Below are 11,212 nucleotides of genomic sequence, written 5' to 3'. Positions count from 1 at the left end.
TCGTGTTTTGACCGGAATCGAGAGGTAGAGATTAACAGAGATTCGTGAGGGATCGATGAGCATCATAAGATCGAGAGAGGCGAGATTGGCTTTCTTGAATGTTATTGTTGTTTTTATGTAATCACAGAGCGGAACAGGTAACCGCGAGAGATGCGAGATTGAGAGAGTTTACATGTTCTATTTGTGTCTGAGTTCGAGAGAGACGCGAGCTGAGAGTTTGAGAAAGACGCGAGTGAGAGCTGGGAGTGATTCCCTTTTCTTTTCTTTCCATTTCGTAAAAATCAGAATAGAGAGGCGTTTTTGCCTCTAGGTTTTTTTAACCCGATCTGTGATAAAGAAGGGTACTGGATCCCATAACCCGCTCCAGATCCGGCCCAATCTTTTGTTTTGGTTACTACAGTTTTTTAATCTTTGGGTCATACCTCCAAATATGGAGTACACCCTCACCTGGCCCAAATAGTTTTCTCATCTTTATTTATTTATTTTTTTTTTCTTCTTTTCTCAAACTTTATTTAAAACACCAAAAAGTTTGTTTTAGGTTTATGTTTCTTCTTTCATTAAAAATTAATATCTTCACATTAAAAAAGCTAAAAAATATCTTATTTATATGTATGTTTAGAATTTATCAACAATATTTTAAAATGATACAAAAATAGCTTTTTAATTGAATCGAGTTTTGAGATTTAATGGAAAGAAGAGTTTGTACGTACCTATACAAATTGTTCTTAAACATTTAGGCGATGGCCGTTAAGCCTTTGTTTGGATGTTTAGACTCCATTAAAGACCCTTTCAAACTCGATTTAATTCACCTTTTTTTACAAAAAACGCTTTTCTTTTAACATTCAAATCATTTTATCTATAATGGAAAGAAGAGTTTGTACGTACTTGTACAATTTGTTCTTTAAACATTAAGGCGATGGCCGTTAAGCCATTGTTCGAATGTTTAAACTCCATTAAAGACTTCTCAAACTCGATTTAGTTCACCTTTCTTTTTCACAAAACACTTTCTTTTAATCAAATTATTTTATCTATAATGGAAAGAAGGGTTTGTACGTACTTGTACAAGTTGTTCTTTAAGCATTTAGGCGATGGCCGTTAAGCCTTTGTTTGGATGCTTAAACTCCATTAAAGACTTTTTAAATATTGATTTAACTCATTCTTTTTCTTTTAAACAAATCAAATTTAGTCTATAATGGATAATGAGGAAGGGTTTGTACGTACTTGTACAAGTTGTTCTTTAAGCAACTAGGCGATGGCCGTTAAGCCATTGTTTAAGTGCGTTGACTCCATTAAAGACTTCTAAAAACCCGATTTAGCAAATGCTCTTTCAAGTATTCTAAAGCGATGGCCGTTAAGCTTTTGTTTAAATACTTGGATCTAATTAAATATCTTTCAACTCTTCAAATCAATCTTTTTTCATCACCTACGAGGGGGTTGTACGTACTTGTACAATTTTCTCTTTCAAACATTTGAGCGATGGTCGTTAAGCTTTTGTTTAAATGTTTGATTTCTCTTAACAAACCAACTTTAATTTATTCACACCTTTTAATTTTAAAACTTTTTTTTCATAAAACGAGACACTTATTCAATTTCAATACGAACATACTTCCACATGTGAAGATCTAACATCTTCCACTCGAATGCGATGATGGCCAAAATCATGTCTTATCTTGATTTAGTTATCCATTCTTGTAGTGATATCATATCCATGTGCGCGTAGTATTTCCATTTGAAAGCGATCGAGTACCTCTCGCTAAAATCAATCAACCAAACATTTCGTAGTTAGCCCGAACTACGATTGCTCTGACTTTCCCATTGCACTAGGGAATACGTAGGCACAAGATACAAATGTCTTGGCGAGCACAATAATTAAAAACCTTTTTTTGTTCCTTTCTTTTTTCCAACCTAATAAATAATGCAAGTAGATAATAAGCTAACAATAAATCATAAGATTAACTAAATGGGTCCCATCGAGTACGATGGAGGTGAGGGGTGCTAATACCTTCCCCTTGCTTAACCGACTCCCGAACCTAAATTTGGTTGCAATGACCATCTTATCCGTTTTCTTTTAATCCGTGGGTTTTATCGATATTTCCCCGTTCCTCTTTGGAACAAATAAAGTTCGGTGGCGACTCTGTTGTACTTCGAACGCGTGAAAACGCGTCGAGTCACATTTTTACCGCTACAGGACAAGATTGGTCAGCCTTATACCATGGTGAGGAACTATTTGTAGGATTTGGAGGACTCCTTGTCTGAATGAGTCCTTTTGCCAGTAATGTTGGAAACAATTCTGCATACGGCATTGGTACGGGGTCAAAGGCAGGATACCTTGGAGCCCGATTGTTGTAATTTGGAGGTCGAACCTGCTGCTGAGGTTGCTGCGACCTTTGTTGAATTTGTTGTTACGAGACCTGAGGTTGATAAGCTGGCGTTGAGTTAACAACCGGAGTTATTATTGCAACTTGAGGTTGGAATTTCTTCTTGATTTTGTGCAAGACATTGCTGACATCTTGATCCTTTTTCTTATGGAAAGAACTTCCATACTTCCTTGGACCAACAGAAGATTCTGGTTCTTTGTTCAATCGTCCTTCTCGAACTGCTTCTTCTAAACGCACACCCATGTTTACCATCTCGGTAAAGTCACTTGGTGCACTTGCAACCATTCGTCCGTAGTAAAATGGACTTAAAGTTTTGAGATAGAGTTTTGTCATTTCTTTCTCTTCAAGTGGTGGACAAATTTGAGCAGCAACTTCACGCCATCTCTGAGCGTATTCCTTGAAGCTTTCTCTATCCTTTTGAGTCATGGCCCGGAGTTGATCTCTGTCTGGAGCCATATCCAGATTGTACTTATACCGTTTGACGAAGGCCTCTCCGAGGTCTCGAAAAGTACGAATCTCTGAACTGTCCAAGTTCATGTACCATTTGAGTGCAGCACCAGTCAGGCTGTCTTGAAAATAATGAATGAGCAATTGTTGATTATCAGTCTGAGTTGACATTCTTCGAGCGTACATCACAAGATGACTTTGTGGGCATGAATTCCCTTTATACTTCTCGAATTCTGGTACTTTGAATTTGTGAGGAATCTTAACATTTGGAACCAGACAGAGGTCTGCAGCATTCTTTCCAAATAGATCTTGTCCTCGGAGAGTCTTGAGTTCGTTCTGCATTTGCGGAAACTGTTCTTGGAACTCGTCCAATCTTTCATACACGCCAGCATCCTCACTTGGAGCGTGATGATATACTTGTCCACCTTGCGGGGGAAAAGTATGCATAATGGGCTGTGGAGAAGCCATGACAGCAGATCTCGGTATCTCAGCATTCTGTTGTGCGAAACCCATTGCCGTTGCTCTTGGAACTTCAATTTCCAGAGGTTTGTAACCCTCCGGTGGACGCATATCCATGGTGACTTTTGGAGCTTCAGAAGCTGGAGGTATGTACCCTTCTGGAGTAAAGTTATACGGCATGCCCCAAGGTCGATCAGGCGGCATGGTATACTGAGGAATAGAAGTAGAAACAATCTCGGAAACCACAGTCCTTTGTGGTTCTTCTGGCGTTGGTCGATTCTGCGCAACTACCAGGGCTTCTACCATACTATTGAGTCTTTCAACAGTACCTTTGAGAGTATTAATCTCTTCTCTGAGTTCTTCATTCTCTTGCTCAAAGTCTTCCATTCTTTTCTTGCGACTTGAACGAGTGTTGTATGGATGAGACAGCTTGAAAGTCTTGGTTCACCTCCTTCTCCTCCTCTCTTTCTGGAGAAAGGAAAGTAACTCTTAGATCCGCGACAATTCTCGTGTCAGTGCGTACGACTACAGCGATGCATGATATGCAATTAAGTTAATATTTTTCAAGGAAACACCATAATTACGTTATGAAACATCAAACTTTATTAATTAAGCGAAAACGCCGTTTTTTACACACTTTGAAAATGGAAATACAGAGAAACTGAGAGAAAGGACTCTAAAACTTTGATGATGAGCCGACTTCACGTTCTAACATCTTCTTCTGTTTCTTGAGCTGAGCGTTCTCTGACGTGAGCTGATCGATGATCCAGGAAGCAGGAGGGATATGATGAGAAAGTGATGATTGTGTCACTTGTCGATCGAGTACTTCAAGTAACTCATCCTTCCTTCTTAGGATGTTTTGAATCTCAACATTTTCCATGTTGACAATTCGATACTTGTTCCTCCAAGCATTCCTTTCTTGGCATACCTTGTTTAATGCCGCTTACAGTTTTTCAACATCGGTGGAGAAAAGGTAAATTGGTTCCCTTAGGGGAATAGGTTCTTGATGTTGATATGGCATCCTGAGCTTGAATGCTCTGACGCGTACCCATTGAAGGTAAGGATCCAGGGAGATGCAAAGATGTTTTCCTAACAATCTTCTCCCTTTGCTGTGAACAAGACGCCAGGCTTGGACAATTTCCTTCTTTAGCATGTTGCCATGATCGTCGATGTTCTTGAAGAACAGACCCTCCAATTGAATGTTACTTGGTATATTTTTCATGGGATAGCCGTATTGACGACGGGCTAAAGCTAGATTGTAACTGATCCCTCCCTTAGTTCCAATAAGGGGTACGTTGGGGAAACTTCCGCAACTGAAGATGATCTTGGTTTCGTCGTTGTCAGGACTACACCAATCAATGTCTGTATGAGTGAGAGACATGATTTTCTGTGACCAGTAAAGGCCATCCCTCATGTTCCAGAAAGTGCTAGACTTTGGCAGGTGCGAAACGAACCATTCGTATAACAACGGTACGCAGCATGTGATTAATCCTCCTCGCTGCAGGTTTCTTGAATGCACAGAGTGATAAGCATCCGCAAGCAAGGTTGGAACTGGATTTCCAATTAAGAAGATCTTAATTGCATTGATGTCGACGAAATCGTTAATGTTAGGGAACAAAAACAATCCGTAGATAAGCAAAGCCAAGACTTCCTCAAAAGCGCTCATATCTTGGATGCTGACGAAGTACCGAGCTTGATCAAACAGGAGGGCAATCCTTGAATTCCTCCTCTACTCACCATATGAGTTCTGATGTCGACTACGTTCAAAGGAGTAGTTGCAGCAATGATAATGTCGTCAGGATTATTTTCCAAACCGGAGTACGGATCTTGTGCGTACACGGGTATTCCAATCAGACGAGAGTACTCCTCTAACGTAGGCATGAGCTGATAATCTGGAAAGGTGAAGCAGTGATACGTTGGATCGTAAAACTGTACCAAGGTGGGAAGGATCCCAACCACCATGTTGGTATTGAGCAAAGGCAGAAGTTTTCCATACTTCTCCTTGAAAGCCTGGGGGTTGACCACCAGTTTTCCGAGCTTTCCCAGTTCCTCAACCTGGGGAATCTTGAAGGTGTATTTCCTAGCTCTCTTTCTTCCTTAATCCATAATATAGATCCTTAAGTCCTTTCTCCGTTTCTCTCTTTCTATGAAGTTCAAAACGTTCGTTATTTAGTTTCCTTGAAAAACGACTCGAAAAAGACTCTTTTTGTTTTTAGTTGTTTATTAATGAATGATGCATGAATGCATGAATGCACACACAAGAGTTTTAAACAAACATGGCGTTGAAGGGTATAGTGGTCATGAAGTCCAAACGCAATCCCCGCCCTAATCGTAAACTAAGGTTAAGGATTTTTGTACCTGTAGAACGGGTTCTAGGGGTCTCAGAGTTTTTGCTCAACCTTAAAGATACGTTGATTGGTATCTATAAGAGAGTTTTCTCTGAGTGTAGTATCTGCGTGACAATTACTTCCGTAATCACCGCTCTACGTCCTAAAAAAAGGCTTTAAGTGGGGTTAATGTGTTTCTAGGTCCTCCTGGTACAAATCAGTCTCGGAATGCAGTGGCGCAGTTAATCACAACCAGCCAGGCAAATCCCAAGAGTAGACTTGGAAACCAAGATTAGAGGGCCTTCACCGGGAAGACATCCTCCATCCTATCTTATGTTGCACTCAAATCCGGGTATAGGATTTCTCACCACAAGGGGGAATCAAGCCCTTTCCCGATACAGAATAAACAAAGTAAACAAAAATATATGCAACAATCACATGATATGACACAGAGGTTAGGCAGGACCTCTCTTGTTTGAGGGGGAATTTGGCATCCCTAATTCCTCATTGGGGCTGGACCAGCAACAGGTCAACCATTGGTTTGGATGAAAAACCAAGGTTTTTAACACTTATATCCCCAGCAGAGTCGCCATTTTTCTGTGGTGTCGTTTTCTTTACCTCCCCGTTTCACTTGGGAGGACGGCACGCTAAACCCTTCACGCGAAATTTGGAAGGAGAATGCGCCCGTGGTGGGATGAATTTTATTTCAGTTCTTCCTACGATATCACACGAACTTTCTTATTGTCCTACGAGTAGGAAAGGGAAAAAAAGATCTCAACTAAACCCTAGGAGTTTGCTAAGTGTGGGGATTTCACCTAGACTAGAAATTCTGGAGTCCGGGGGGTCGGTTATACATAGGGAAGTGTTTAAACACCCTACATATCTGTAGTACTCTACAGGAACCTTCTCTGTGTCATTGTGATTGTGTTTGCTGCTAATGATTGGGAAAGTTTCTCCTTTGTGTTAGGAGAGAGAATTGAATTGATTAAAGAAAGACAGACAGATAGACAGACTGACTATTTTTGGTATTTTATTAGCTCGCTGAGATTCCTTGTGAACCTCATGCCTACATATCCCTAGTGGAAGTCAGAGCTTAATGTAGTTCGGGGAACTAACTAGGGAAATTACTTGTTTTTGGTGCCTTGCTTGAAGCTCAAGGTTGAAGCTTGGAATTAAATCTCTGTTTACAGTAAAGAGACATGAAATCATCTTTATAGAGAGGTATTTGTACTATTCTACCACAAACATTTAAAAGTGACAGAAAAGCTAAAAAAAATGATGTTTCATTAAGAGGGGAGTCTACTTGGTTAATCAAGTATGACAGCCATCGTGCCTCTAAAATGAAAGAAAGATGCTCATCCAAATTAGGGAAAGTGTACAAGTCTGGGGATGTGCCAGAGCATGTCTTTCAGAGTCCTAAATGGGAGACTTTGAATGAAATTGAAATTGAAATGTTTGTTTGTTTGAATGTGGTAGAGTAGTAAAAATATCTCTCTATAGAGATAAGCTATGTCTATTTACTATATGAAAGATTTGACTTTAGCTGGCTTGAATGAGGCCCAAGCTTGAGGCTTTTTGATTGATTTTATTGATTTATTGAAATGATAACTCTACTGGGGAGTATTTAAACTAAGGATTTTTTGGTGTTCTGTACGAAGCCCAGAATTGAGGCTGACTCTACTTAGGGAGACTCTATTTGGGGAGATTATCTCCTAAGAGAATGAATCTTTGATTTTTGAAAGACTGATTTTGGAGGCTAACCCTTTCCAGGGGTTTTGACTCAGCTGGAGAAATTGTCTGTTAAAAGACTGACTTTATCATGTTTTTTGGAGGCTGGCCCTTTCCAGGGGTCGTGACTCTTTTTGATTAATTGACTTTGGAGGCTAACCCTTTCCAGGGTTTTTATTGAAATGATGGATTGATTTGGAGGCTAACCCTTTCCAGGGGTTTTGACTCTTTTGGTGAATGGCAGAAAGATTATCTAGTGGAGATTTCTTGTTTAAAGCCCAAGATGAAGGCTGACTCATGCTGAGGATAAGCAAATATGGATCCTAGACTCTGCTAAGGAAGATTGATGAAGATAAGGGTGACAGAGACTGTCCATGTCTCTCGTTCCAAAAGGTGTACTCAATGCAAAATTGAGACAAACTTGGCTTGTTAAAAGTCTGGTTTAAATTGGAAGAAAACTCACCAGGGTAGGCTAAAAGGTGACTAAAGACCTGTTCCTATGTTTATAAGAAACCTGATGGGTCCTTGTATACAAGCTCAAGAGGAAGCTGGAAATGCTTTTAAGAAGCCTGTGGGTCCTTGTACAAAGCCCAAGAGGAGGCTAATCGAGGGTCCTTGTTATAGCACAAGAGAAAGCTATGTAGTTTTGAACTTATTTTGGCTCTAAGCAAATGGGTAAGAGGTTTCACCGGAAATAATTCCTCTTTGGGTTGATGTGTCCTATATTTTTGGATTCTAAGGTTTTTGCCAAGATGTTTCACCGGGAATAATTCATCTTGGGGGTTTGAACTAAAGATCTCTAATTAGGAAAGAGCCTTCACCGGGAAGACATTCTCAATCCTAGGTCATATTCCTATAATATATATATATATAGTTTAACTGTCCTAAGGTTTATACTCAAACGTAGTTCTAAACTAATATATATGCACAATTTATATTTGACAGTAATTTAAATAAAGACTGTAAATTGAAAGCTTGTAAAGCCTAACCTGGATGGAGTGGAGGCCTTTGAAGAAGTATGTACAAAGCCTTACCAGTAATTGATGGATAACAGTTGAATATATATATGATAAACAGTTAATGGTTTTTGAAAACAGAAGAAGTGAAGATGGACAAAGGTCACATAGGTATCTGAAGAGTTTCACCGGGAATAATGCCCTTCAAATACCAGAAGAATGTTTTGAAAACAGAAAGAAGATTTTGAAAATACAGTTTTGAAAACAAGCTAAGAAGAGAAGGTTTTTGGGACTTACACTCTATTAGAGGCCCAGTACTTTATAGTACTGGTGTAAAATTAGTTTTGAAAATGATTTGAAATAATATAAGGTTTTGTTGTTTGAAAACCTTAATTATTCGATTTATTCGGAGATTGAAAACAGTTTTGAAAATTGACAGAAAGTCAACTTAATTAAGGTAAAGAAAAAAGATCTATGCCTAATTAAGACCTAAATAATTAGGGTTTTATCATAAACTTTATTCACAAAAATAATTAGGTTAAAACAAAATGAATATATGCATTTAAAGTATTTAAGAAAACACTTAAAACATACTATTTTAAACCTAATAAAAATATATGAAATAAATAATATTTTTATGATTTTTTTGATTATTCATAAAATAGATATATTAAATAACAAGTGTGTGAAAAATGAAGTGAAAATGATTTAATTTGATAGGTTAATTAATTGTGTGAAGTTGTGAAGAAATCAAATGGGAAAAGTGATAAAAAATAAGGTTTTGTCACCTAGAGGGATTGAACTCACGCCCTCCAAGTCACACACCCAAAACCAAACCATTGGGCCAGCGCGCGCATGGTGATAGTAAACTGACTCCTTTGCAAGTCATATGTTATTCAAGTGTATAGAAGCAAAAAGAAAATAAAATCAAAAGGTCTGGGGCGAGGGGGATTCGAACCCCAGACCTTGGGCACGCGCAACACACAAACACTCTTTACCACTGGGCTATCACGTTTTAGTCGTTTATGAAACAGGTATCATTCAAAATAAAATAAACTCAACCCTGAATTTGAAATTTGCGCGCCACCACCATTGTCATCTTCAACCTCAAGTTCTCAGATTTTGAATTTATGAACTTGCTCATTTCTCAACCATTTGCAAAGATGTAAAGATGAAACTTATTCTAAATTCACTCACGATTCTAAATATGTAACTAACATAAATTTATATCAACTATATCTAACTAATTTACCAGAAATCATGAAGAACCCTAAATTTTGAAAATCAAATTAAATGACTATACTGAAAGATAAATGAATGATGATAGAGGGTTTTCAATCCTCTGATGATGCTTAACAAGATAGAATCGAGCTTTATCACAAAGAGTGCTTAAATTAAAGAGGTAGAGTTCAGAAACTTACCTCTGAAAATGGAGGTCGTGAGGATGATAGAGAGCACCTGGGCTTGTATGAATGATCCCAAAAGCTTCCTTGTGGTTCAGTGATGCTAACTGAATGCTTGTTGTAACCTCAATCCTCCTGAATTGTTCTATGGACCTCCCTCGATTTGAGCTTCAAGTGAACATGGAGGGTGATGATTCTTGAGTTACAGATGAGCTGCAGCCATCTGAACAGCTTCACTACCTCCTATGGAACATGCCTGGATGCTTAGCTTGATTGGAAACCTTCTGAATTGCACTATGGACCTCCAACTGCAACTGCTCCAAAGTGAGAGCAACAATGGTGTTCCTCCACTTACAGAAGTGATCCAGGTGCTTGGATCACCTCAAATGACCTCCCTTGAGATGTTAGAATGCTTACTTTCCAAAGATGAGCTCTGGTTTGAAGAAAACGATTCTTCTTGCCAAAGAACTTTGAAAAACAATAAGCATGAGAAGAGAAAGAGAAAGCAAGAAATTGAGTTGCTTTGGTGTGTTTTTCTACTGAAGTATGCTCCCCTATTTATAGGTAAATGGTTCAGTACTGATTGAGAGAGTGAGCTTGCTTAATGAGAGAGTTTTGGTTTCTTAGCCAAGAAGAAAATTTGAAAAGATCCTAAATGCAATGATGCATTTTCGGGCTAGCTTCCCCAACCATTGATCTTGTATGATCCAAGGGAACATTTCTGATTCAGAGGAGAGTTCTAATTGGCTTAGAACAAGATTCCTTGATGATTCATCATTTGCCATAAATTCAAAAATGCAATCATTACATAATCACATGCCTTTGTTTTTGGGAATCTTCTCTAATCCTTATGCAATGATGAATTTGGATGTGTGGTATGGTTTCAGATGTATTAGAGGTCGTGTAGCATCACTTAGTGAAGCAAAATGCACAAAATTGCAATGTTTCAAATTGTACATGACCTATAATTTCACTTCATGAGGCCAACTTTGAACAAGCATAACTCTTAGCTCAAAATGAATTTGGAGAAGGTTGAACACAATTTGGAAAGCCCTAAACATCTACTTCAAATCATTAGTTTGGAGTTTCTTCAGATTCCTTTGGCAAATTTGTGAAAAATGAGGCCAAAGTTGGAAGAAAACTAGGTTAAAACACTTAGAAAAATTTCTAAGTGTTTATGACCTAAAACTCCAAAATTTCCAAAACTCTTAAATGATTGATCTTTTGAAAAAAGTTCCTTTGTAAGATGTTGTTTTATTTTGCAAGATCTACAACTTTCATGTTGGAAGTTTTTTGAGTTGTGTAGGTGAAATTTTGAGTTCTCACCATGCCTTAAAAAACCCTAATTCCCTACTTTTTGCTCCTTGATGAATTTCTTTGAATTTCTTTGGTCAAATGACTTTAATATCCATATATTGATGATATTGATCCTTGAAAGTCATGGTTTGACCAAAAATCTCAAAAGTCAATGGTGATCCCATACAGTTGACTTTTTCCAAATAAGGTGAGATTTT

The sequence above is a fragment of the Vicia villosa genome, unplaced genomic scaffold, assembly GCF_029867415.1.
Source record: "Vicia villosa cultivar HV-30 ecotype Madison, WI unplaced genomic scaffold, Vvil1.0 ctg.000109F_1_1, whole genome shotgun sequence".
NCBI classification, from domain to species: Eukaryota; Viridiplantae; Streptophyta; class Magnoliopsida; order Fabales; family Fabaceae; genus Vicia; species Vicia villosa.
Note: the sequence above shows the minus strand (reverse complement) of the source record.